At 46.5% G+C, this 25262-nt stretch overlaps 1 non-coding gene across 1 annotated transcript; it reads right to left on the bottom strand.

The window, feature by feature from the left end:
• Positions 1–15920: 15920 nt before the first annotated feature.
• LOC118929126 (small nucleolar RNA U13) lies at positions 15921–16024 on the bottom strand. Its single transcript, XR_005031481.2, has one exon. It is a non-coding gene; the product is annotated as a small nucleolar RNA U13 (small nucleolar RNA).
• Between the last annotated feature and the right edge of the window lie 9238 nt (positions 16025–25262).

Raw genomic sequence — 25262 nt, forward strand, 5'->3', positions numbered from 1 at the left:
GGACCATCTGTACTTGCTTTGTGTCTCACTTTTCTGAAGTCTAAAATTATGGTTATAAACGAAGCACTGCCTGTATATCCCTGATAAACATAGATGCAAAAATCCTCAACAAAATATTAGCAAATGGAATTCAAAAATACATTAAAGGGATCATTCATCACAATAGTGGGATATTTCAGGGAGGCAAGGATGGTTCAATATCCACAAATCAATCAGTGTCATACACCTCATTAACAAAAGGAAGAATAAAAACCATATGATTATCTTAATAGATGCAGAAAAAGCACTTGACAAAATTTGATACCAATTCATAACAAATACTCTCAAATAAAGGATATGGAGGGAACATATCTCAACATAATAAATGCCATATATAACAAACCCATAGCTAACATCATACTCAACAGTGAAAAGCTGAGAGCTTTCCTCTAAGATTAGGAACAAGGATGTCCTCTCTTAACTTTTAATTCAACATAGTACTGCATGCAAGTCCTAGCCACAGCAATCAGACAAGAAAAGGAAATAGAAGGCATCCAAATTAGTAATGAAGCAGTAAAATTGTCACTAGTTGTGGCAGATACACTATTATATATTTAAAAAACCCTAAAGATTCCACCAAAAACTGTTATAACTAATAAATTAAATAATAGTGCAGAATACAAAATCAATATTCAGAGATTAGTTGTATTTCTATGTACTGAGAATGACCTAGCAAAAAGAGAAATCAAGAAAACAGCCCCATTTATAATTGCATCAAAAAGAATAAAATCTCTAGGAATAAATTCAACCAAGGAAATGAAAGACCTGTGTTCTGAAAACTACAGACATTGATGGAAGAAACTAAAGACAGCACAAATCAATGGAAAGATATTCCATGCTCACAGATAGGAAGAATTAATATTTTTAAAATGGTCATACTATCCAAAGCAATGTACAGATTCAATACAATCTCTATCAAAATCCCGATGACATTTTTCACAGAACTAGAACAAGTAATCCTAAAATTTGTATGGAACCACAGAAGACCTCAAATACCCAAAGCCATACTAAGAAAGAAGAGCAAAGCTGGAGGAAGCATGTGCCCTCTTCCAAACTATACTACAAAGCTATAATAATCAAACTGGTATGGTACTGGCATAAAAATAGATATGCAGATCAATGGAACAGAATAAAGCCCAGAAATAAACTCACACTTATATGGCTAATTAATCTATGATAAAGGAAGCAACAATATACAATGCAAAAAGACAGTCTCTTCAATAAATTATGTTGGGATAACTGGGCAGCTATATGTAAGAGAATGAAACTCAATTGCTGTTTTACACCAATAGAAAAGTAAACTCAAAATGGATTAAAGACATACATTATAAGACCTGAAACCATAACACTCCTAGAAGGAAGCACAGGCAGTAAACTCTAGAAAATTAACATTAGTAATTTTTTTTCTGGATATGTCTCCCATACAAAGGAAACAAAAGCAAAAATAAACAAGTAGGATTACGTTCAACTAAAGAGCTTCTGCACAGCAGAGGAAACCATTAACAAAATGAAAAGTCAACCTAGTGAATGGGGAAATATGTTTGCAAATGATATACCCCATAATGGGCTAACATCTAATATATATAAACTTTTAGAATTCAACCCCTATCCCCCAAAGTCCAAATAATCCAATTAAAAAATGGGCAGTGGACCTCAATAGATATTTTTGCAAAGACAACATGCAGATGGCCAACAGGTACATGAAAAGATGCTCAGTGTCACTAATCATCAGGGAAATGCAAATCAAAACCACAGTGAGATATCCCCTCACACTAGTCAGATTGACCACCATCCAAAGGACAAGAAAAAGCAGGTGTCAGTGAGGATGTGGAGAAAGTGAACCCTTGTGCACTGTTGGAATGCAAAATGGTGCATCCACTATGGAAAACAGCATGGAGGGTCCTCAAAAAATTAAAAATTGGAATGCCACATGATCCAGCAATTCTACTTTTGGGTATTTATCCAAGGAAAATGAAAATGCTAATTTGAAAAGATATATGCCCACCTATGTTTGTTGCCACATTCTTTACAGTAGCCAAGATATGGAAACAACCTAAGTGCCCATTGGTTGGTGGGTGAATGGATAAAGGTGTGGCACATACATACAATGGAATATAATTCTGCCATAAAGAAAGGAGTCATGCCATTTCCAAAATCATGGATGGACCTAGAGGGTATCATGCTAAGTGAAATAGGTTAGAGAAAGACAAATACCATATCACTTCACTTACACGTGGAATCTAACAAAACAAAACAAAACTCCAGAAACAGACTCATATATAGAACAAACTGGTGAATGCTGGAAGTGGGGTATGGGGAGATGGGTGAAATGGGTGGAGGGGATCAAGAGTTACTTCCAGTTATAAAATAAATAAGCCCTGGGGATGAAAGGTACACCATAGGGAATGTACCCAATAGTACTGTACCTTTGTGTGGTGGCAAATGGTGACTGCACCTACCGTGGTCAGCATTCCATAATGTATATAAGTGTTGATTCACAATGTTGTACACCTGAAGCTAACATAATACATGTCTACTATACTTCAATTAATAAGGCACTGCTTTGGAAGTGCTAGTCCTGGTCTGCTCGTCTTCCATATTAAGGAAAAACAGAAGGGAACGTGGACATGAAAATGTTGATGGCCTCTGAGACAGTGTTGTGCTTTCACTTTTCAAGCTGTAAATAAACTTTTTTTGTTGTTACCATTTTAGAATTATATTTTGTTTGGTAATGCCTGAGCTCTTTAGAAGATTCAGAGCTTGCAGGGCTTTTTTTTTTGGACAGCATTTGAGAGAATGCCAGAAGCCAGCTGCTCTCAGGCCCATGTTGTGAGGTTTCACTGGAATGGGCATCACTGCGCACCCCAGCAGAACCAGAAGGGAACACAGGATAGTCAGCGGCTGGTTCTGCACACAGGCCTCACCCTCCTGGACCTCAGATCCCTCCACGTGGAGGAGACACTCCTGATGAATGCAGGCCGCCCTGACATTGCCCTAGGGTAGTATAAGTATGCCCCAGGCAGTGTTAAAGCAATTATTTGTAGTTGCTCACTTAATATGAGTTTAATCAGGTTTCCTGAACTCTTATTTGTTGACTCTGGCAACCCTAACAGTGGGCTGTGGCTGAGGGCAGTGCGCGGGCATCTCAGATGCAAGGCAGCTACCCGCCTTGCCCCCTCCAGCCCCAGGCACCGGGCAGCCCTGTGCGCAGGTGGCCTCGGGCTGCACAGCTCTAAGCATTCTGAGCAAGGGGGCTGTGGCTCGATGCCCCTCAAACAGGAACAGCCAGAGTTCCTGCAGTGGGTTTCAGAAGGAGGAAAAGAGGGGAAGAAGGAAGGAGAGAAGGAGGGAGGAAGGGAGGGGGAAGGGAGGAGGGAAGGCGGGTGAGGCCCTTTTGGGGTATCCATTATCTGGTCTTCTGCAGAGACTTTCTGACAGGCGCTGGGTGAAAGCATACAGAGGGCAGTGAAGGGGCACAGGCACCACATCCTCAGAGGCTGGCTGAGCTCTCCAGAGGGAGGCATTCTGTTCCAGGCCTGGTGGAGGCTGAAATCCTCAAGTTCAGGCACACCAAACCTCGGGAACTCCCAGCTGCCCCTGTGAGTAGGGCACCTTCCAGGTGGCCGTGCCAGAGCAGGGCTTTGAGGACGGGCTCTTTCTAAGAGCGTCTCCCGTTGTCCACGCCACCCACTTTGCCCAGTATCTTGTATCTCAGCAGCAGGGGGCCAGAGCGCAGGGCACGTGAAAGCCAGGAGGAGCGTGTGGATTGGACACAGCACCCCAGGGCTCTTGAGTCCAAGGTCGCAGGTCAGAGGTGGCAGTGCAGTCAGGCTCTGCTCGGGACCGCCTGCTTGGTGCCCATGGCCTGCCTGACTGTCCACATGACCTTTCAGCTGGGACGAGGTCTGGTCTGTGGGTGAGATTTGTGGCTGCCTGCTCAGGGTGGAGAGGGTATGTCATTTTTGTTGCTTCCCACTGAAACTGAGGACCATGTAGCAGAATCTAACAAAACTAACACGTGACTCCAGCTGACCATGTGACCCTGGACCCTGCTGCGTAGAGGGGAGGGCTGGTGATAGGAACAGAGATTCCTTATAACCTTAGTACCCTTGAAATCAGCCTTGTAGCTTGGGAGGTCCAGACCCAGGAGGGTGTGACTCACTCTGCACCACACGAGGGCCCTTCGTGCAGGCAGCTGCTCCCCACAACCCAGGAGGGGCTGGTGCTTTCCAGAAGAGCTCTGGATGGAGCCGTCCCGCCCCCTTGCCCACCGTGCCTGCTTTGTGCCAGTGCTGGGACACGGGGAGGTTGACACACAGCTTGTGCAGGAGGGCGGACCATCCGGTGTATTTTCTCTCCTCTTCGTTCTCCTCTGGAAATGGGTGTTTCACAGGGTGGGGGGGGTGTCTCATTCTCCCCAGTCCCCACATTCTCCTTCCTCTCTGATCTCTCCCTGTTTCATGTCCAGTCCAAGCTTCTCTTAGATGGAGGCCACCCATAGTCTTTACACCACCAATGCCATTTTTAACCCATGACCGCGTGACCACCCTGAAGTTGTACCCAATTCTGTTCTCCGCTGTGCCTGGTCTCGTCCCAGGAATCTGGGACCTGTGATGGCTGCTGCGGCCTGTCCCGTTGTACCTGGCAGGTACTCTGGGGTTCCTGCTGCCTCAGGATGTGGTGCCCTATCCTGAGGCTGTGTTGTGGCCTTCAGTTTCCTGCGTGCTGGCTCACTGTCCTCAGGCCATCTCTCTTGGGGCCTGGGCTTGGGGTTGCCCTGTGGGGTGGAGTCATGGGGCCTCTGCACCCCTACTCCTGACTGATGGCCAGAACAGGCAGGCGAGCCGGCCCACCTGATCAAGAGCCTCTGTTGCAGCTGCCTAGTGGCTTTCACCTCAGAGCCATGTGGCCTAAACTGTACATGAAGGTTTCCTGAGGCTCCCATAGCCCACCTGAAGCCTGTGGACTGCAGAACTTCCCAGGAGCCAGCCAGAGAAGGCCCCTGGGTTTTCTGCCAGGGGATGTGGTCTTGTGGTGGGTGGCATGCCCAGTGGGCCTCTGCTGCCGACCAGAGCCCACTGTGCAGGGTAATAGTTCCCAGACAAGGGGAAGGAGATGCCAAGTTCAGGTGGGTGCTGATGGGAACCACCCCTGCCTCTCTCCAGGGTCTCACCTGCAGAGGCAGAGACCCACCCTTCTTCTTCCCCAAAGCCCTCCCATGCACACAGATGGGGCTCCACAGGGACCTTCCAAACTGGCTGCAGAGGAGCACCACTGTCACCTGGTCGGCTCAGGACCACAGGGCATCACAGAACTCATTTCTGGATATATAATTGTGCGTGGACACATGGTTCTGGGACACACCCCAGAGGGGGCACTGGTGGAAGGGGTAGAGAGGGGCTCGGGGCTGGAGGTTGGCTCCTGCAGGGCAGCCTCAGCCTGTCCTCTCAGGCTGGCAGGTCCATGGTGTCTTCCAGCTCAGGCTGCCTGCACAGCCCTTCTTGGACTTTGCATGGCTTTAAGCAGTCACTGTAGGACATCCCCTCTCATGAGGCCCTGGAACTACTCTATTTTCCAGGCTGTACCCTGGACTGGGCAGCTCTCAGTGGATTGTCCAGGCTGGCCTTATGTCAGCTCCCCTACATCCACCTGTCAATAGGTCGTGTTTGTTCATGACGTCAGTACTGGGGGAGGTTGACCTGCTCAGGTGTGTATGACCAGTAAATGCTGCTCATACTGATCAGAATCAATAGTTCACCTAGCTCTCTCTGCAGAGCACAGCTGGGCGGATAGCCCACAGCTCCTCTGCGCTGTGACGTAGCGTGGATGACATTTACCAAGCTAGCACCTGTTTTGTTCTGTTTGCTGTAGACATGTTTTCCTCTGTAGACAAAGCCACAAAGTGTTTGTGTTCCTGAGCTTGTGGACATTTTGGATGGTGGAATGGGAAGCAGAATTTGCCAGAACAGGCTCCCTCTTCTGATTTGTTCTTCAAAGACTGGGTTGCTAAGACCCAGATGTGTGAGGAGCAAGGGGGCCACCTGTAAGGGTGCCCCCAGATCTAAAGTATAGCAGGAGGCTCCGCTTTTCACCGGTGAGCTTGAGAGTGGGTCCTGGGAAGCTCCTTGCAGCACAGAGCCCCGCGGGCTTTGGGGAAGAAGAAGGGTGGGTCTGTGCAGGTGAGACCCTGGAGAGGAGGGGTCGTGGCTCCCACCAGTGCCCACTTGAGCTCAGCTTCTCCTTCCCTTGCCTGGGAATTATTACCATGCACAGTTGGCTCTGGCCAGCAGCAGGGGCCTATTGGGCACTGCACCTGTCAGGTGACCACATTCCCTGGCAGAAAACGGGGGCGCTTTCTCCAGCTGGGTCCCAGGTAGCTCTGCAGTCCACAGGCTTCAGGTGGGCTCGAGGATTCCATGTGTTAAAAAGAAACACACAGGCCCAACGTTGGGTCTTTCGCTAGGCCAACTCACCAAAGCAGAGCCTAATACTTAAACCTGATTACAGTTTCAGCCTCCCCCAGAAATCTAGCCAGTCAGGAATTAGATTAGATAATCTATATAATATGTCACCTGCGCCTCCTCCATCTCCCCTAAAAGAACATGGAATGATCTGCATTCTAGGTCCCTCTGCTCTTCCCCCTAAGAGAAGGTGACTGCTTGGAACAATCCCTTTTTTTAAGTAATAGTGGCCCTGCCCTCCTCCTGCCCCATCTATAAAAACCTTTCTTTCTGTACAGTTCCTCAGAGCATCTCTCCACTGCTAGAGGGGATGCTGCCGCATTCATGAATGGCTTAATAAAGCCAATTAGATCTTTGGATTTTCTTGGATGAATTTTGTTTTTTAACACATGTAAGAAGGCAGCTCAGGGCAAAAGGTGCCAAGAAGCTGAATTTACGTGGAAAAGAGATTTTCATGGGATTATTTGGGGTGGTTTGGGGCCACAAACAGTTATGAGAAAGGAGCTAGCCCACAGCTTGAGGGCTCAGTCCCACAAGGCTGCCCCACTCCCACTTGAGAAGCCTTTGTCTCCTGGGCTTCTGACCAATCTATAGATCAGAGGTTCCCACAATGCTCCTCTAGTTCCATTGATCAGCTAGAGCAGCTCAAAGGACTCAGAGAAACAGTTTACTCATTAGGTCACTGGTTTATTATAAAGGACATAACTCAGGAACAGCCAGACTGAGGAGATGCAGAGGGCCAGGTGTGGGGAGGGGTGGAGCTGCCCTGCCCTCTCCAGGCGCCACTCTCCCCAGATCTCCACCAGGTCATCAACCCAGAAGCACTCCTAGCCCTGTCCCTTTGGGTTTTTATGGAGCTTCACTATATAGGCATGGCTGATAGTTTGTTGGTCATTGGCGATTGATTCAGCCTCCAGCCCCTCCCCTCCCTGACGGTCGGGGTGGGACTGAAAGTTCAACCCTCTAACCATGTGGTTGGTTCCCTGGCAACCAGCCCCACCCTCAGGTGCTCCAAAGATCCCCTTGTTAGTAGCTCTGGTCTTGGGGTATTCCGAGGGTTTCAGAGGCTCTGTGCGAGAAACAGGGATGAAAACCAAATATGTATTTCTTATAAATCACAGTAGCACAAACTCCAAGGCCCTGTGTGGAGTGGACCTCCAGGGCTCTTTGCTGTACTCAATTTCTTCTCAAGGGCAAGTCATTTCTCTCTTTTATCCACGAGCCTATTTCTCCAGAGGAATTTGATTCCATTGAATATGGCTGCTTGGCTCCAGAACGGACAGGTCTCCAAATGCTCGCCATTTGCCAGCTATAAAGAGGATAACCCTACAGATTTGGTGATGGGCTTTTCTTGTTTCCTGCCCTCTTATCTTCCTCAGTAAACAGATATTTCTTAAAAACCATGTCTGTGCTATTTTCCTAAAAACTGTACCTTTTAAGATGGTAGAACTTTCTATCATGTGATAAAACATAGAGTTGGACCAAGCGAAGGAAAGTGTTTGGCCAGCCCTGATTACTTGTTTTTACGACCTGTTTCTGGAAAGTTGCTGAATGGTGAGCAGCCAGTGAAGTCGGCTCTGGAGGTGACTCGGAGGGGTGGCCTGCCAGGATGTGGAGGCTTGCAAGGCAGTCTCGGTGGCTAGCTTCCCAAGCAGCTGCCTGGGGGCCTGGGTGACCTTATCCTTGCAGGCATGGCTTAGTGGCATCAAGAGCATTGGGTGAGGCTCTAGGCTCTTCGGTGGCCATCCGTGGACATGACAGAAGGCCACGCAGGGCACTGCTTAGCAGAGGTGGTCTTCTCCCTCCCGCTCTGTGTCCACATGGTGGCCTGTGGTCCTGTCCTGACAGCTGCAGGTCATCTGTGATGATGGTCCTGCTCCACACCAATTCCACATCCTGATTCAGGGATTGAGGGGCCTCCTTCTTTACTCTGATCTGAGACATCACAGCAGAGGGAAAGGAAAGCATGGGGACATCCAGGCAAGTAATTCAGGCAGTGCCTGCGTGGGTGGCCACATGTCACGTCAGCTCCCATCCATCATTCACAGCGAGTTGAGTTGTACAAGGAGAGCACTACCCCAAGGTTAGGGAGCAGGCTCCATGCCAGGGGCCGGGCACTGAGCTGACCTGCCTGTGACCCGGGGCCAAGCTTAGAGCCCCCTAGCATGAGCAGCGGAGAAGAATGCAAGCTCCCACACACTCTTTCAGGGGCCATTGGCAAAAAACACCTTTCTGAACTGGACTGAAAAAAAGAAAAGGAAAGAAAAGAACTTGAAAAGAGAGAAGAGAGAAAAGTAGAGGTTCAGCCAACTGAAAAGCCATTCTGCTCTTGTTGGCTGTCTCTCCTTGGCTTTGCGTTCTCTGCACCACCCTGTCCCTACTCAGGCCCTGCAAGCCACAAGGCCCAGTGGTTGGGGGAGGCTCCCCAGGGGCAGGACCGTCCCCCGCTGCCTGAAGACTCTCTACTCCCTGTTGATTCTGGTTGGCTCACCTGTTCCTGGGGCCTCTGTGGTTGGAGGGATGTACTGATGGGCAGGCTTAAGGATTCATTTTTGGAATCAGAATTGGGTGCATCTCCCAGATGGAGGACCATTCCTGGATACCCAGGCAGGACCCAGACCCATGTCCTTAGTCCCAGAAATCAACTGACCCATCGGAGACTGGGTGGGTCGCTTGGGGTGCACTGTATAACTGACTTTATATATATTTATATTTGCATTGGAGAACTAAGAAGCTCAGAGCTAGTGTTTTCTTCCAGTTTCACTGCAAATACAGTCTCATCGTGAAACATCTGTGCGACCCTCACAGGGCCCCAACTCCATGTGACCCCTGCCCATTCCCCTCCATGACCCCAGAGGTTGCCATTGACATCTGTTTTGTGTGCATCTTTGCACACAAGACTTTTTCTATCAGGAAACAAACATGCACCTATTTCACCCAGTGCTCAGGCAGGAAACCAGAAAATGATACAGAAAGCTTGAAGATTTCAGATTTCCCCTTGTGTATTTCTCTCTTGTGATTGGAAGTAAAATGGCCTTAAGAGAGAGCCAGCTGACTGTATGGGTGAGTTTTCAGCGACCAGAAGAAGGTGGAATCGGGGAAATTGTCTTCCTAGGAGGCCCATCTTGAGAGGAGAGGAGTGGGCAGGGAAAGGTGTGTAGGCCTGACAGGACAAACAGAAGAGCTCTAGCCTCACTGTGGTTAGGGGCAAGGAGCGGGGCCGCATTAGGGATGTGATCTTCCCTGCTGCTTCAGTTTGAAACTTGAAATAGGAATCAAGAGGGCCTGATCCTCCTTCTGGAGAGCGGCCCCCCAGCATTCACCCCCTATCAGAGCAGGGTGTCCGGCCTGGGTGGGTGGTTCCCCCATCCAGATCCATGTGGCTTTGAAAGTTACATCAAGTCCTTACCTGGGTGAAATGCTTCTACTTGTTTCCTTGACTACAGCAAAGGAGATTTTGTTAAGTTAGCTCTGTGCTAAAAAAATAAATATGAGAGGGGGAAGCACCTGCTGGGATATAGGAAGCACCTTGTTTTTTATTCAATTTCTCTGCTTTAGAAAAGTCATGGGGATGGTGACAATTCTTACCCTGGCTTCCCAGCCCAAATCCTGAATATTATCAGAGGAGAATGGAGGTCTGGGAACACTTGATCAAAAAGATTTAATTGTGGAGGCAGGAAGGGGAAAGGAGAACAAAAGGTCACAGACAATAACGCTGTCTGTTGAATCCAGGTTTGTGACAACCAAGCGGGTCTCAGATGCAGCCCTGTCCGATCAGGGATTCCGGAACAATTGAAGATGTGAATGAGAATTCCCCCTGGCCAGGGTAGGCTCAAATAAATGTCAGCATAAACATGCCTAAAATCAAGTAGCACCCGGGCCCCCATCCCTGAACCCCATTTCATTTTCCTTTCTAGGGCTTTCTGCTCCCAATGTCCTGATTATAACCACATGTTTGTGGGACCCTTCATGTGTTACCCCCACAGGAAAGTTAACTCCTGAGAGTGGACTAGGCTTTATGCTATGTTGGTTTCCTCCAGCTGGCCAATGCCTCCCATGCCGGGCCCTTTGGTGACTGAACAACAGAGTGAGGAATGTTCCCTCCTGCAGCACATGCCACTGGAGCAGGACTGCGGAGGTGCCTTCTGGAAGGGGGCATCTACATTTACGGAGCACCTGCTGTGCGCTGCTTGCATGCTGCTGCACATGCTTCTACCTGCCTAACTCACTGCAATCCATCCATTCCTTTACGTTGGCTTCTCTTCTTACAGCGGGGAGCTGACACCCCAGACGATTGCCTCAAGCTTTGGAAGGGAACCCCAGGGGGCCTGTTTCTTACTGGAGATAAGGAAGAACTTATTTTTCTGCTTGATGACACTAACAAGAAAGACAGCAACTACAGCTCCTGCCAGGGAAGTGCTTCTCTTGGATTGGATGCTCTGCATATCACTTGCATTGGTGGAGAGGCCACTGTGAAGGACAGTCAGACAGTTACTGGGTAGTCTCCTAGGGTTGCCATTGCAGGGTGCCACCTGCTGGAGGCTCACACCATAGACCTTTGTCCCCCATGTCTGGAGGCTGGTCATCTGAGGTCACAGTGTGGCAGGGCGGGTCCTCCCAAGGCCCCACCTGGCGTGTAGGCGCTGTCCCCTCCTCTGCCCTCACATGGCTGTCCCTCTGTGCATCTGTGTCCTCATCTCCTCTTCTTATGATGATGCCAGTCACATGGGATCAGAGCCACCCTATAACTTCATTTTACCTTAACCACCCTTTTAAATACCCTATATCCAAACAGTCACATCTGGGGTTCGAGCTTTGCCCTGTGAAATTTGGAGGGACACCATCTGTCCATAACAGTTAGCAAACAACAGGGTGCCTGCTGCAAGGGGGGTGCAGGCTCCAGCTGACGCTGGGACAGGTGACTGCAGGGAGGACCAGGGTGCCCCATGGAAAGGAAGGGAGATCATTTCAGCAGAGGAGTCATGGGTATTTAAGCACAAGGGTTGAGCTAGGGCTGTAGGGCAGTGGCTGAGACAGGGTGAAGGGGTGGGGGGAGGTCCCGGATTCCACTTGGGGAGTGTGGGGGCTCCCCAGAGCACTGTAGCCAAGGGAGAAATTCGATAAGGCTGACCTCTCCGTGCCTTCCCCGGCACCTGATCAACCACTCCCGTGCTTCTGCCAGGCAGCGCCCCAGAGTGAGCCTGGGGCCGGCACACAGTGCCTGCTTCTCACCCTCTGACGGCTGCAGCGCAGGCCTTGGTCTCCCAGCCTTTTTTCAAAGAAGTTGCGCAAACTGGATGCTTGTGGGAACCCAGGCTGCTCCCACCTTCCCTTTTTCTGTAAACAAAGAAACTGCCAAAATGGAAACTCTCTCTCCCTTGTCCTTCCTTCCAAGGGAGATAGAGTGGATTATCCATCATTTTTATTTCAGTGCAGCAAGAGATCACAGAGGGTCAGCACCCCTTCCCCATTGGCCTGTGCATTTTCGTCCCCATCAGCAATTGGATCTGGCATCTACGGATGTTTATTTCAACTTTATAATCAAAGAAGGATGTTAAGTGTGCAATTCAACTCTATTCCAAATGTTGGAAAGATCTGGAACCATGTAACCCCTGAGAAAACTTAGGAAGGGAAAAAAAAACCCACTTTTATAAATAACAAATTTGGAAATAACAGATCATTTTCGTTTGCAACTTTCCTAGACTTTTTTTTTTTATTTAATGAGGATCTGCTGAAAAATCAACAAAAAGAGGTCAATTGTAATAATTCCAGAATAACCATTAGAAACCAAACAAAGGAAAACATCTGGAGACAATGAACAAGAGGATGTGACAATCTATATAAAGATCACTTTATGCAAGTGACTGCTGAGTAGATACCCATATGCAACAACACAGCTCTCCCTGGACACTCCTTTGTGCCTGACTGCAGAACTTTAGCATGGGATTTGACAGAGGGAAAAGTATTTGCTCTGGTCTGATGTGCCCACATCATCTCCTTATACTACCCCAACCCGGAAGGTTCTGTATTCTGGTATTGCTGATAAGGGCACTGAGGAATTCTCTGTAGATCACAGGGCTGGAAGGTCTGCACCTCTGTCCCTTTGGACTGCAGAGCAGGTCCCTCCCCAGCCTGTTCTGCCCCAGCCAGCCCAGTGCTGCCAGGCAAGCAGATGACATGCTGAGGGGCAGCTCCCGGCCCCTGGGGACATGTGGAAAGGAAGGCATTGGGCCCTGGGGGCTGCTCAGGCCAGAGGTCAATCCAATGCAGAGACATCTGCCACAGCACTGTGCCTGCCCTGATGGGGGTTGCCAGCCGGGGTCTCCTGGGAATGCCACCTGTTGCTATGGGGAGATCTAAGCAGGTTACAGGCACAGAGGCAATGCATTTGCAGATGCATGTTCTCTTTTAGAGCATTAGCTTCTCTGGGTAAGGTGAGGAATGGCAATTCAACCCTTTTGTGGCACTGTAAAAATCTAAACCAAGTTTTTCTTAAATGCACAGACATATTCATATGGTATCCAGTGTAATCCCGGTCAGCTGGACCCACTGCTGGGGTGCCCGTGGCCAGGATTTCCTCTCCGAGATTGATAATAATGGGATGGTCCTCTTGGGGACACATAGCACAGGTGGGAGGGGGAAGACTCTTGGCTTTCCTCTGGGGACTGACAGCAGACAGCGTCTGGCAGGCATCTGTACCGGCGAACAACTGGAGCAGGTGGAGACATGGCCACAGAGGTCAGAGTGGCTGGGTGGCAAGGGCCCTGGGCCAGAACTCGGATAGTGCATTGCCGACAACTAGCGGCGGCCCCTTATCCTTGAGCAGCCCATCTCCAGCTCAGGACCTTGGTCTCTGTGTTCACACATCTTCCCAATCTCTGTCATCCCCCCCAGACTCTAACATCGAATCTTGCTGAATTCCTAGCAGTTCTGTGAATGTTCTGTGTGCCGTTTCCCATGCCTCATCTTTGTCCTTCTTCATGAGCCAGGCTTCTCACCTGTGGTCAGCCTCTTCTGTTCTGCAAGACTCCTGGTCACCAAGCTTCATCCCCTAGTTCATGGTGGGTGCCCTTACTCTGAACACGTTGCATTTCGCAGAAGCCTGGGTGCAATCTTTTTAAAGTTGTTTATTTTTAGAGGAGTCAAGATGCTCCTTTTCTGATATAAGTGAAGTGTAGGTGACTTGGCAAATGTGAGCATCAATTACATACCAAGTTGCAGAAAATGAGGCCCAAGGAGTTTAAGGACTTGTTCATGAGAACTGGGAGGGGGCCCAGTGAGCTTTTCTACATAAAACAGTGAGAGGCAACCGGCCTCTGGAATGAGGAAGCTGGAGGCAGCGGGCTGCGGGCTGAATGGTGGGGAGGTGAAGCTGCAGGCTGGGAGGGGGCTCTGCAGGCTCTGGGGGTCCTGCAAGCTGAGGGTGCCCTGCAGTTTGAGAGGGGACCTTGCAGGATGGGAGGAGGCCCTGTAGGCTTGTGGGAGGCCCTGCAGGTTGGGAGGGGTCACTGTAGGCTGGGAGAAGACACTACAGGCTGGGAGGGAACACTGCAGGCTGGGAGGGGACACTGCAGGCTGGGATGGGGCCCTGCAGGCTGGAATGTCTGCAGGAGAGGTGGCCAGGGGAGGTGTTCAGTCTGGTGTTCAGTGTGGAGCTCTCTCTGGTGTTCTGGGGGCTGGTCTGGAACCAAGGGACTGGGTTGATGGGGACTAGGAGCGGTGCATGTCTTCAGGAGGTTCATTGAGTTTCCCCACAAATGTGGAACAAAGGGTGTGGAGACATTTTCACATCATTGCCCAAGCAGTGTGACCCTACAGGAGGGGACTGAGAGAAATACAGTTAAGTGATCCTGGGGTTATAAATAAGGAAGAAAAACTGAATTCTTACCTACTGTGTGCAAGATTCAAACTTAGGAAGGATCAGCCTTATTGCTTCCCAGGGCACATTTTTGGCAGGAGAGTGGCGCTTGTAATAAAATCCAATGGCATTAGAGCATCAACAAAATGCTGTGAAGCACACACAGAGCGGCCTCCCACACACTGCGATGCCCGCTCTGCCAGGCCCTTGCTGCAGCCCGTGGCTTGGCCTTCTTGCCGTGTATGTCCTTCCCTCCCCAGCAGCTCTGGGTTCTTATCTAAGGCCTTAACCAGGTGAACCCCAGGATGGCCCAAGACCTGGCATACTCTCTGAATTCTACTGTACACATGCATGTACTTCTGTGTGTGAGAGTACCTGTGTAGACCTGCTTCATTTCCTAGGTTAAAAAAAAGAATTCGGAGCATGTAAGAGCTCTGTGCTTAGGGACTTAGAGAAATGACCAGAGCAGCCAGTCCACGTGGAGTGTCCAGCCTAGGGCTGTCCCTTTCCGCTTCTATTTCTGTACCAGACACTGAGCACGGAGTAGGGGGTTTTGGGCCAGTCTCCACTGAAGTGGCTCCAGGCTCCCCCTTGCACTCCAGGCCCAACCAAACCTCAAGCTCCCATTTTGTTTGTAACTTTGACGCCTTGGCTTCCACATCAACTGACCTTTCACAGTACTTCCTGTTCTTCTTGCTCTGACTGATATTTTTGGGGCTGGGCTGTTTGTATTTTTATCTGGTTTTAAGCCAGTCCCCCAGGTTTCTGATTTTCTTCTGCTTTCTAAGCAGATACCCAACTTGTGGGTGAGGACCTTACAAGTCACAGAGGCATGGTGTTTAGACCCTATAGTTCAGTGGTCTAGTAAAACATAGCAATGTCCAGCCCCACATACTATGGGCTTATCTATGCTCTTCTGGGCTCAAATTCTTTGTTGTCATTTATCTACTGACATAAATAAGCTGAATGTGTTTAGGTGGATCCAGCTAGTTTTAAACGAGTATCATAATAAGGAGATGGTATTCTGATGGTTCATGGATGTTCTTAATCCTGACACCATGTCAGTTACATCTCAGGAATGCAAGATTGTTTATTGTTCTAGATTCTGTGCATTTCTGTATAGGTTGGACTAATTTGTCAGCTGCTAAAAAAAAGCCTGCTGGAATTTTGACAGGAATTGAATTAAATCCAAAGACCAGTTCAGGGAGAATGGCCATCTTGAAGAGTATCTTTCTATTTATTCAGATATTTAATTTCTTTCAGCAATATTTTGTAGTCTTAAGTATACAGGGTTAACTTTATTCCTAGGAATGTTATGCTTTTGGATGCTATTGTAATAGAATTATTTTCTCAATTTCATTTTCAAATTATTCATTATTCATTATTAGTCATTTTCTATAGCATGTATATAGAAAAACACTTGAGTTTTGCATATTGATCTTGCAGCATGTGACATTAGTAGGCTAGTTTAGGTCTAACAGGTATTTTTTCCTTTTTAAGTCCTGGGAATTTTCTACATAGGTTGGAAGATTTTTAAGTCAAAATTTAATTTCTTTTTTTTATATCAGATGGGTAATGTGTTGCTGTCATAACAAGGTTTGAGGGATGCACATGTCACACAAAAGCATGAACACTCAATCATCATGCCTATGAACTACAAAAGGATCTAAAATTTAAATTCTTTAATAAACATAGAACTATTCAGGTTATTTCTTCTTGAGTGAGTTTTAGAAGTTTTTGTTTTTCAAGGGATCAGTCCATTTCATCTAAGCTGTTAACTATATGGGCCAAGAGGTGATCTTAAAATTCCATTATTATCCTTCTTCCTGTGGCCTGAGTGATATCCTTTCTTTCATTTCTGATACTAATTTGTGTCTTTATTGCTTTGTTGATCTGGTTAGAGGTTTATTGATCTTTTCAAAGAACCAACTTTTGTTCCATCGATTTTTCTCTACCATTTTAGTGTTTTTAATTTCATTGATTTCTGCTCTTACTTCCTTTTGCTTGATTTGGGTTTATTTTGCTTTTCCTTTTTAGATTTCTAAGATACAAGATTTGATTATTGATTTGAGACCCTTCATTTTTTTCTATTATAAGAATTTAAGGCTATACATTTCTCTCTGAAGAGCTCTTTAGTAACATACAACAGATATTTATATGTTGTATTTGCATTTTGACTCAATTCAAAATAGTTTCTAATTTCCTTGGAGACTTCCGTTTTGATCCATGTGCTATTTAGAAGTGTGTCATTTAATTTCTGAATATTTGGGATTCTTTTCCAAATTTCTTTTTGCTTTTGATTTCTAGGTTAATTCCATCTTTGTTAGAGAACATAATCTATATTACATTTGTTCGTGTCAGTTTTATGGGCTGGAATTCTATTTGGTTCCCTGTGCTTTAGGCTATGTGTTCTGTTTTGTGGAGTTAATTATCCTATAAATGACAATTAAGTCAAATTTGTAGATAGTTTTTTTCAGTTCTTTTAAATGCTTGCAGATTGCTGTCTCCTTTTTCTATTGATAACTGAGACTAGAGTATGAGGTCTCCACACATAATTGTGGATTTCTCTATTTCTCTTTCCAGGTCTGTGAACTTTCTCTCCATGCATATGGAGCTTGTTAGGTAGATCTGTTTTTAGGATTATTTTATCTTCTTAGCGAAGTTGTCCTTTATCATTATGTTTTGTCCATATCCATCCCTGCTCATTTTCCTTGTTTTGAGTCTACATTTCCTAATATGAATATGGTCTGTGCTGCTTTCAATATTTTAAACTAAACTTTTTATTTTGGAACAATTTTAAATCTACAGAAAAGTTGATTATCTGGAGTTTGCTAGTTTTACCACTCATACCCATTTTCATTGTTTCAGAATGTGGCCCAGGATGCCACGCTGCTGCTGGCTGCCATGTCTTACTCATCCACTCTGTCTGTGACAGTATCTATGGCTTTCCTTCTTTCTCAAGATCTTGACAATTTGAGGAGCACTGGTCAGGTATTTTGTAGAATCTCCCTTAATTTGAATGTGACGTTTTTCTCATCGTTAATCTTAGGTTATGGATTCTGGCCTTGTTACGAGTGGTGCTGACATTCAGGACGGATTTCTGGGCCCTTGTCTGTCCCATGGACTCTTGGTGAGGGAGTCACCGTGGCTCACGCATTGCTTCCCCCCAGTGAGCTTCATCCCCTTCCTCAGTATGAGAAAACGGCTCCTCTTGACTCCAGCTCAGCTCCAGAGCTTACTTAATGAGATTCCCTCTAGCTCCGTCAGCCCAGAAGGTGTGAGAGTTCCCAGAGTCTGCGGCATCTCAGTGGATATGTTTGTCTCACGTGTCTTCCTCTGCTAGATTTATAAGGATCTTAAGGTCAGGGACCATGTCTTACTCAATTCTGTAGTTTCTCTAGTCTCACAAGTCCTGTTGCACTTAGTACTCAAAATGTGTGCCACAGGGCCAGCTGCGTTGGCCGCACCAGGAAGCTTGTTAAATGTGAGAGCTCAGGTGCCTCCCTGACCTGCCGGACTGGGCTCTCCACGGCAGCCTCTTCCCCAGATGAGTTCCATACACATCACAGTTTGGGAATTGCTGCTCTCATCATGGCTTCACTCAATTGGTGATGAATGAATTAATGAAGGAATGATGGCAGCCGGCCTTTTCTTCTCCCAAGTAATGCAGTTGGGTTGACCTCACCTATGCTTTCCCAGGTTTCCTAGAAGCCAAGGCATGCCTTTGCAGAAGTACCATCTGAACTCAGGGGGTGTCCCAAGTCTCTTCCCATATCAAATGAGAATCACGTCCTTACATCTCTGGGCCACCCTAAGTGATAAGTTAGAGAGCGTCTGTGGAGAACCTGGCTCTGTTTGCTTGGCATGTGGCATGGACAAGACAAAGTAGTTGGCCCCATGTCATCAAGGCACCTGACCAGCTTGTTTTTCTAGTGAGCAGATGCACTTCTGCTGCAATCAGTACACTCAGTTCTTGTTTTCAGGCCATTGCCTCCTGGACATAAATATATCCAAAGAGATGAAAGCCATCCAGGGGAGGTTCTGTCCAGCACATTATGATAGAAATTGCATGAGCATCTGACTGCCCATGAAAAAATGTTGTACCTAGAATACTTCTAATCTTCCCAAGACAGGCCAAACTTTGAATGTATCAGAGTAGTCTGGAATCTGTTCAGAGTTCTCTCTTTCTCAAGAGCTGGCACTTGTTATTCTGGAGAAAAATACTACAAATATAGCCTCTCATGAAATTTCAACACCTCAGGTCACAGTAATCACTTGGTTTGTGGAAAAATAAACTTCTCAACTCCCTTGATACCTATTGCTTTGTTCTTTTGGACTCTTAGATGAGCGGATAAGCAGAGAACAAAGGTCAAACGACCACACTGATCTTTTCTTGCTGCTCAGGGTCCCCACTAGTACGATGGATCTGATTTGGTTGAGTGGATGAGACAGGGTTCCATTCCAGTACTGTGGCCTAGCCAGCCCTTTTCTGGTGTGACTTTATTGAGTTCCCATTCTCCTGATGGCCTGCTCTTTGGCATGTCGTTGTGTCACCATTTGGAGCTTTCTCTGGAAAACAACTGTGATCTTTTGACTCATCGATATAAACATCAAAGAGAAGCAAAATCATAAATGTATAAAATAGTGGAGCTGGATGGAAAGGTGAAAGTGTTTTGTCCAAAGTCACAAAGCTTGCTTGTGCATGAGTCAAGACCAACCCAGTTTTCTGGCTCTCAGTTTGGTTCAAATTCTTAGATATTTTGCACCTTAAAGTTATTTCCCTTGGAGCAACCCTCTGCCGCTCCGTGGCCCCATGCCATCTATAGTAATAAGATGTAATAATACTGTAGCAGTAATTGTAGGAGGCTTGTCTCATCACATCATAATGTACATGGGTACCCCTGGAGCAGGATGGGTGGACCTTATGCATAGCTTGCAAGGACCCATTTGACTAAAGCTTTTATAAGAGGAAATTCCCTTCTGTCATTGCGAGACTCTGTTCTACCTAATTCAAGTCCTTTTCATGAACCTCCTAGTAACCCACAGCCCATAATGAAACTGGGAGGCATCACAGACCATGACCTGCAAGTCTGCCAGTCAGACCTGTGTTCCGAACGCAGGTGGCTGCCTTCAGTGATCTCTGTTGTCTAAGGCATGTCTTGGGTCTTCCCTCCTGTCAAATTAGCAGATCAGAGAAATGTCATAATTATGTAACCTACAGGGCATCTAGGAAATGATTGCTTCCTTTGTGTATGTCTTCAACATGTTTACTAATTACCTGGTGCTGATTATTCTGCTAGGTGCTGGGGACATGTGATGAGGTAAAGAAGACACCACCATTTATGTCCTTGTGGACTGTCATAGACTGTCTGTGTCCCCCAGATTCATGTTTGTAGCACTGAAGCCCCAGCCTGCAGTGTGGCTGTGTTGGGAGATGGGGCCTTGAAGGAAGGGATTAAGGCTAAAAGAGGGCATAGGGTGGGGCCCTGATTCAACAGAAAAGCATCCTTATGAAGAGACATCAGAGGTCTGTCTCTGCTACCAGAGGACACTGCTAGCAGGATGCTAGCTCACTGCTGAAGAATGCTGTCACTTGAGAAAGACACTACTGGCCCCTTGATCTGGGACTTTGGCCCCAGACTGTGAGAAGTCTTTGGTTTGGGCTGTCTGCTGTAGAATTTTGTTGGGGCCGCCCATGTGACTGAGACACGGGCTCACAGTCTTGTGAGGAGAGCAAGGGTTCCTCTAGGGTCCCAGTATGCATATGGATATTATCATGACTCATGGCATGGGGGCTTGGGGACTCCTCAGGGGAGAAGTCAGGCCCGGAGAACTTGGCTGGGCTGTGCCAGTGGGCAGGTCCTCTGAGGTGAGGGATAGTGGAGTCCACAGCCCGGGAGGGGCCAGGTGGCCTGAATGCAGGGAATGGGGCTGAGGTGAAAGGCAGCCAGCCGCAGGGCTGGCCTGGGCCAGTGGTGCCACCTCCCCCAGGATGCCCACTGTCTAGAACCAGGCCTCATCCACCAGATTTGTAAGACTTGCTGGGCTGCAAGGGAACAGGTGAGGAGGGTCATGCTGAGGGTCCTGGGGCTTGTCCCAGCTGGGAGGTGGGCAGGCCCAGTGCCTCACAGCCCAGGTCCCAAACAGCCCCACCTTTGGCTCCTTGGAGGGAACTGAAGAGGGCAGTTGATATGCTGTGCTTAGTTCCCGTCTCTGCATGCAGGTCCCCTGACACTGGCTGCACTACCATGTCACCCGAGCATCTCTACGAGGGCTTCCCCACATGGACCTTGCTGCAGCCATCCCCCAGGGAGCCCTCTGGGCCCTCCTGGAAGATGTCCTCTGAGAGCAGCATGAGGCAGGACCTAGTGTCTGCCTCTACCTGGAGCAGACATAATGCAGCTACGTGGCTTCGCAGTGGCTTCCAGGCTGGTGGTAGAGTGTCTTCAAGTCATAATTTCTTCATTTTATTGAACCACTTGATAAGAAAATGCTTGATTGCATTAAAATATGTTCACTTTTTTTTACAAGGTTTCAACATTTAGGTTGGTGTTTTGAATGCAAAGCTTATTTTCTAGTGTATTTCCACTTTAAAAATCAGAATGTGGACAAATGCAGTTATGTTTTGTATACTGGTTGTGTATTTTGGGTATCTTATGTCTGGAAACCTTGTTAAACTCTCTTTTTTCAATAATTTATTGATCCTTTGATGTTTTCTATGTAAATGATCATATCATCTGCAAATATTGATTCCTTTATTTTTCTTTTTAAATTTTCATTTTTTCAAAGAAGTTATTTTCATTTCATTTTTTCTTTTCTCATTTTCCCGTTGGCTGGGAAGTGGAGGTGAATGGACCCAGATGGAAGCCTCATGCTGAGGCTGCAGAGCTGCCCCCGCACTCGGACCGCTCACCTCCTGAGAGAGCAAGGAGCTGCATCCGCAGGCCCAGTGTGGATCATTGGCTAATAGTCACTCCAGTGGGCATATTCATACTAATGAAGACTAATAAAACCACCAAGGTGGGTCAGTGGAAGCGCTCCATCTCAGCGTTGTTCAGAGCACTGAGATAAAAGTGCTTAGCATAGTATTTGGCAAACGGTGTTCCAAAAGTATTTTTAAAAATAAAAATAACAGCAACTAATAGTAATAATTATTGACTCTAGCATGCTTAATAAATCTTCACTAATTTAAACTCATTTGAGGCAGAATAAACGAATTTGTTTCTGATAACAACACCCAGTTGGTCTTCAATCTCCCTGCTCTGTCATCTAGAACAAGTCCAGACCTCTTGCTTGCGGCTGGTCCTTCGATGTTCAGAGACATCCATGCTGTCATTTCTGGGACATCTCTGCTCAGACTGCCTTAGTGTAAATTGCCTTGGTTTGTCAATTGTTCCTCATCTGACAGGCACAAAGTGGAAAGACATCCATGTATATTATGTTGAGTGCTTTCCCAAGTAAATGAAGCATTTCTGGGGTCATCTTATTCTGAATGGGAAGAAGCATTGCTTTTCTGTGGTGTAGGTAAGAGTCCTTGTCTTGGGACCAGAACTCTGCATTTGGTTTGGTTATCTGCCATTTACCAGCAGTGTGACTTTGAGAAGTCACATCTTCTCTAAGCGTCTGGCCTCAGGAGAGGACAGGTAACTGTTGATAATGAAGTGAGAGCTCTAAAGACACTTTGTGCAGTGTGGACAAACTCTAGATATGGTGGTCTACCCTGATGGTGCTCTGAGGTGCCTACAGGTATAAACTGATGGTGCCAATCACCTGGGCTCCCCCACCAGGCAGGTGTGTCACTCCGGAAGCCCCTCAGCAGGAAGCTGAGAGTCTGGAAAAGCAAGTTCTGACCCTTTCTGTGATGATTTCCCTTCTACCCTTCATGAAGGGTGTCCACACTCTAGAATGGGGATGGCTGAGTTGGAGTTGCCAGCGCTAGACAGACAGCCCGGGGAGAAGGTCAGGGCACAGCACATAGCACCACATGGTAGGGCCTCCAATGGCAGAGGTTGGGGAGGGGGCCTTGTGGTATCAACACAGGAGTCCCTGTTCCCAGGGGTGGTGTGATTGACTGGTCTGAGTCACTCCAGGAGCTGGCAGGGAATTGCAACCTGCTGCTCAGGGGTGAGCAGGCACTGCACCTGGTCCCTGTGGTGAGGGACATTAGCTAGGGAATCTCACTCTCAGGAGCAGAGTGGGGCAGGGACTTGCAAGTGGGCCAGTTTCACAGATGTTGAGGTGGTACAAAATATGGAGTCTGCATTTTAGGACTTGTGTTACAATGTAGATTAGTATCAGCAATTAGAAAGAACTTCCTTCAGGATACCAAGGTTCAAATGTATTTTTATTTTTTAATATCTTTTTTTATATTTAACTGCGTATGGCTAAAATATTATAATTTATTTTCATTTTTTGTTTTACAGCTTGATGGATTTTGACATGTGTATTCACTCATGCAACCACCACCCAGGTCAAGATACCAAATGTTTGACAGCAAATGTCCAAATTTAACATGGAAATGTAGCTACTAAATCTTCCTTTTCCTCCTCTTGCTCCTTTTGCTTACTAAAAGTGTGAAATGCAAATATTTCTCAGTCAGTCCTGATGCTATTCAAAATTAAACCCTCTTTCCTCCAGGAAAAAGTAACTCGCTAATAATTCAGAGTCTAGGTTTCTTTAGGTGACATGTCTGTGCATGACATAAAAGGATGATGGGGTTTAAGGTAAGCACCCCAGGGCCTGGGAGAAGCAGAAGATGAATACCTGAAAAGGAGAGTTATAATGGGACAGGGAAGACATATTTTTATACTTGCATCCCCCCTGGATGTGTGGAAGTACCTTTTTTGACTTTTTGACAACAGTGGATACATCGTCCTGTCTCCATGAAGGCACACAGTTGAATCCTGAGGCTTATGTGAGAAGGCCTGAGTCCCAAAGCAAAATCAATATGCCTCTCAGTTTTAAAATGCTTCTGTGGGATTTTTGCACATGTATGCAATTTTGCTCTAGCAAAGAGCTCTATTTCCATTACAAATCAGAGTTGGGCAGAAGATTATAAGAATGCCTCTGATCCAGATAACTATGCCCTTAGGACATATGACACTTGAAGTATACATCCAGAAACAGCTTCAACTGGTTGGTGTGCTACCTCAGCCATGGAACTTGTACGTAACTAGGCAGGCACACTCTCACTGGACTGGTAACCTGTACCCAAATCAGGAAGCACCTGTGCCTACCTCCTTACCTGGTAGAAAGGGTCAGTGATCAGTTAGTGATGTCTGCACAGGAGAAAAGTGGGGAGGGATGGTGGTTGGCTCAGATACTTGCCATCTAGAATGTAATGTATTTGTTTAGCTAGGCCATCCCTGTAACTACACCCCCAAACCACACATGTCCTCAAGGTACTCTAGATAAGGGTCAAAGGGTAAAGTAAGTCAGCATGGGATCTTCTATGTCTGGGAGGCAGTTGTCATTATCTCTTTCCAGTCCATTCTGTGTGTTCCCAGACTTTCTTAAAACCTGAAGTCTTCCCATATGTTCTCGCCCACTTAAAGCTGAGGTCTGTGTCGCTCCAGGGCAGTGTCTCATTGGCTGCCTGACACAGCCCTGTCGCTGTCTTGCCAGTGTCTTTCCCCATTTCCTACATGTGAACCTACAATCCAACCTTATCAGAGATTTCTGAAACCCTTATCTTTTAAAAAAATTGCTTAAAATTTGCAGAGAGCAAATGTCACTCTTTTTTGTGTACACATCTTCAAGTTTAGACATGTGGGTAAAATCACATACCCATCCCACAATCAACTGCATCCTCCCTGAGTACTGCCCCTGTGACTTCCCTAGGCAACCTCTCCCCCAGCCATAACTCCTGGCATCTCCTTGTCCTTACTGCCTTGCCTTTCCCAGAATGCCATGTCACAGAGCCTTCGGAGTCTGGCGTCTTCCACTTAGCACAACGCTTCTGAGATTCAACCATGTTCTGTGTTCCTTTCTATTGCTGACTAGTATTTTGTCATATGGATGTACCATAGTTATATTACTTACTATCCATTCTCTGTCTTAATACTATTTGTGTTGATTCCAGTTTCTGACGATTATGAATAAAGCTGCTATAGATGTTCATGTGCAGGTTATATATGGACATAATATATTTTTAATTGGTATATTTTATTTTCAGGTTATTTAAGTAAATATGTGGGGCACAATTACTGGGTTATATGGAAAATTATGTTTGGCTTTATAAGAAACCAACGAACTGCCTTCCAAGGTGTCTGTACCATTCTGCATCCTTACCAGCAGCGAATGAGAGTCCTTGCTGTTCCGCATCTTCACCAGCATTTGGTGTTGTCAGTGGATTTTTTTGACCATTGTTACAGATGTATAATGGAATATTTTTGAGTTTTGATTTGTAGTTTCTTAATGCTTACTATATTTTCATATGCTTATTTACCATTTTTCTTTGGTGAAATATCTGTTCAAAAAATTGGGCTGTTTGCTTTCTTTAAATATTCTAGATATAAGTCCTTTACTGATATGTGACCTGCAAATATTTTCTCCCACAAATTAAAATCTTTGTCATTTCAATTTTCTTAACAGTATTCTTTCGAGTATAAAAGCCTTAAAATTTGGTGACATACAGTTTATTGATCTTTTCTTTTATGAGTTTTGCTTTTGGTGTTAGAGTCTGAGAACTTTTGGCCTAATCTGAGTTCACAGAAATTTTTAAACTTTGTTTCTGGCAGTTTTATACATTACATTTTCCATTTAGACTTATGATCCATAATGAGGTAATTTTTGTGTGAGACATGGATTGGGGTTTCCTTTTTTGTATGTGGATGTCCATTTGTTCCACCATGATTTGTTGAAGAAATTAGCCTTTCTCCATCCATACGACTTTGCAACTTCAT

The sequence above is a fragment of the Manis pentadactyla genome, chromosome 7 (assembly GCF_030020395.1).
Source record: "Manis pentadactyla isolate mManPen7 chromosome 7, mManPen7.hap1, whole genome shotgun sequence".
In the NCBI taxonomy this organism is placed as follows: Eukaryota; Metazoa; Chordata; class Mammalia; order Pholidota; family Manidae; genus Manis; species Manis pentadactyla.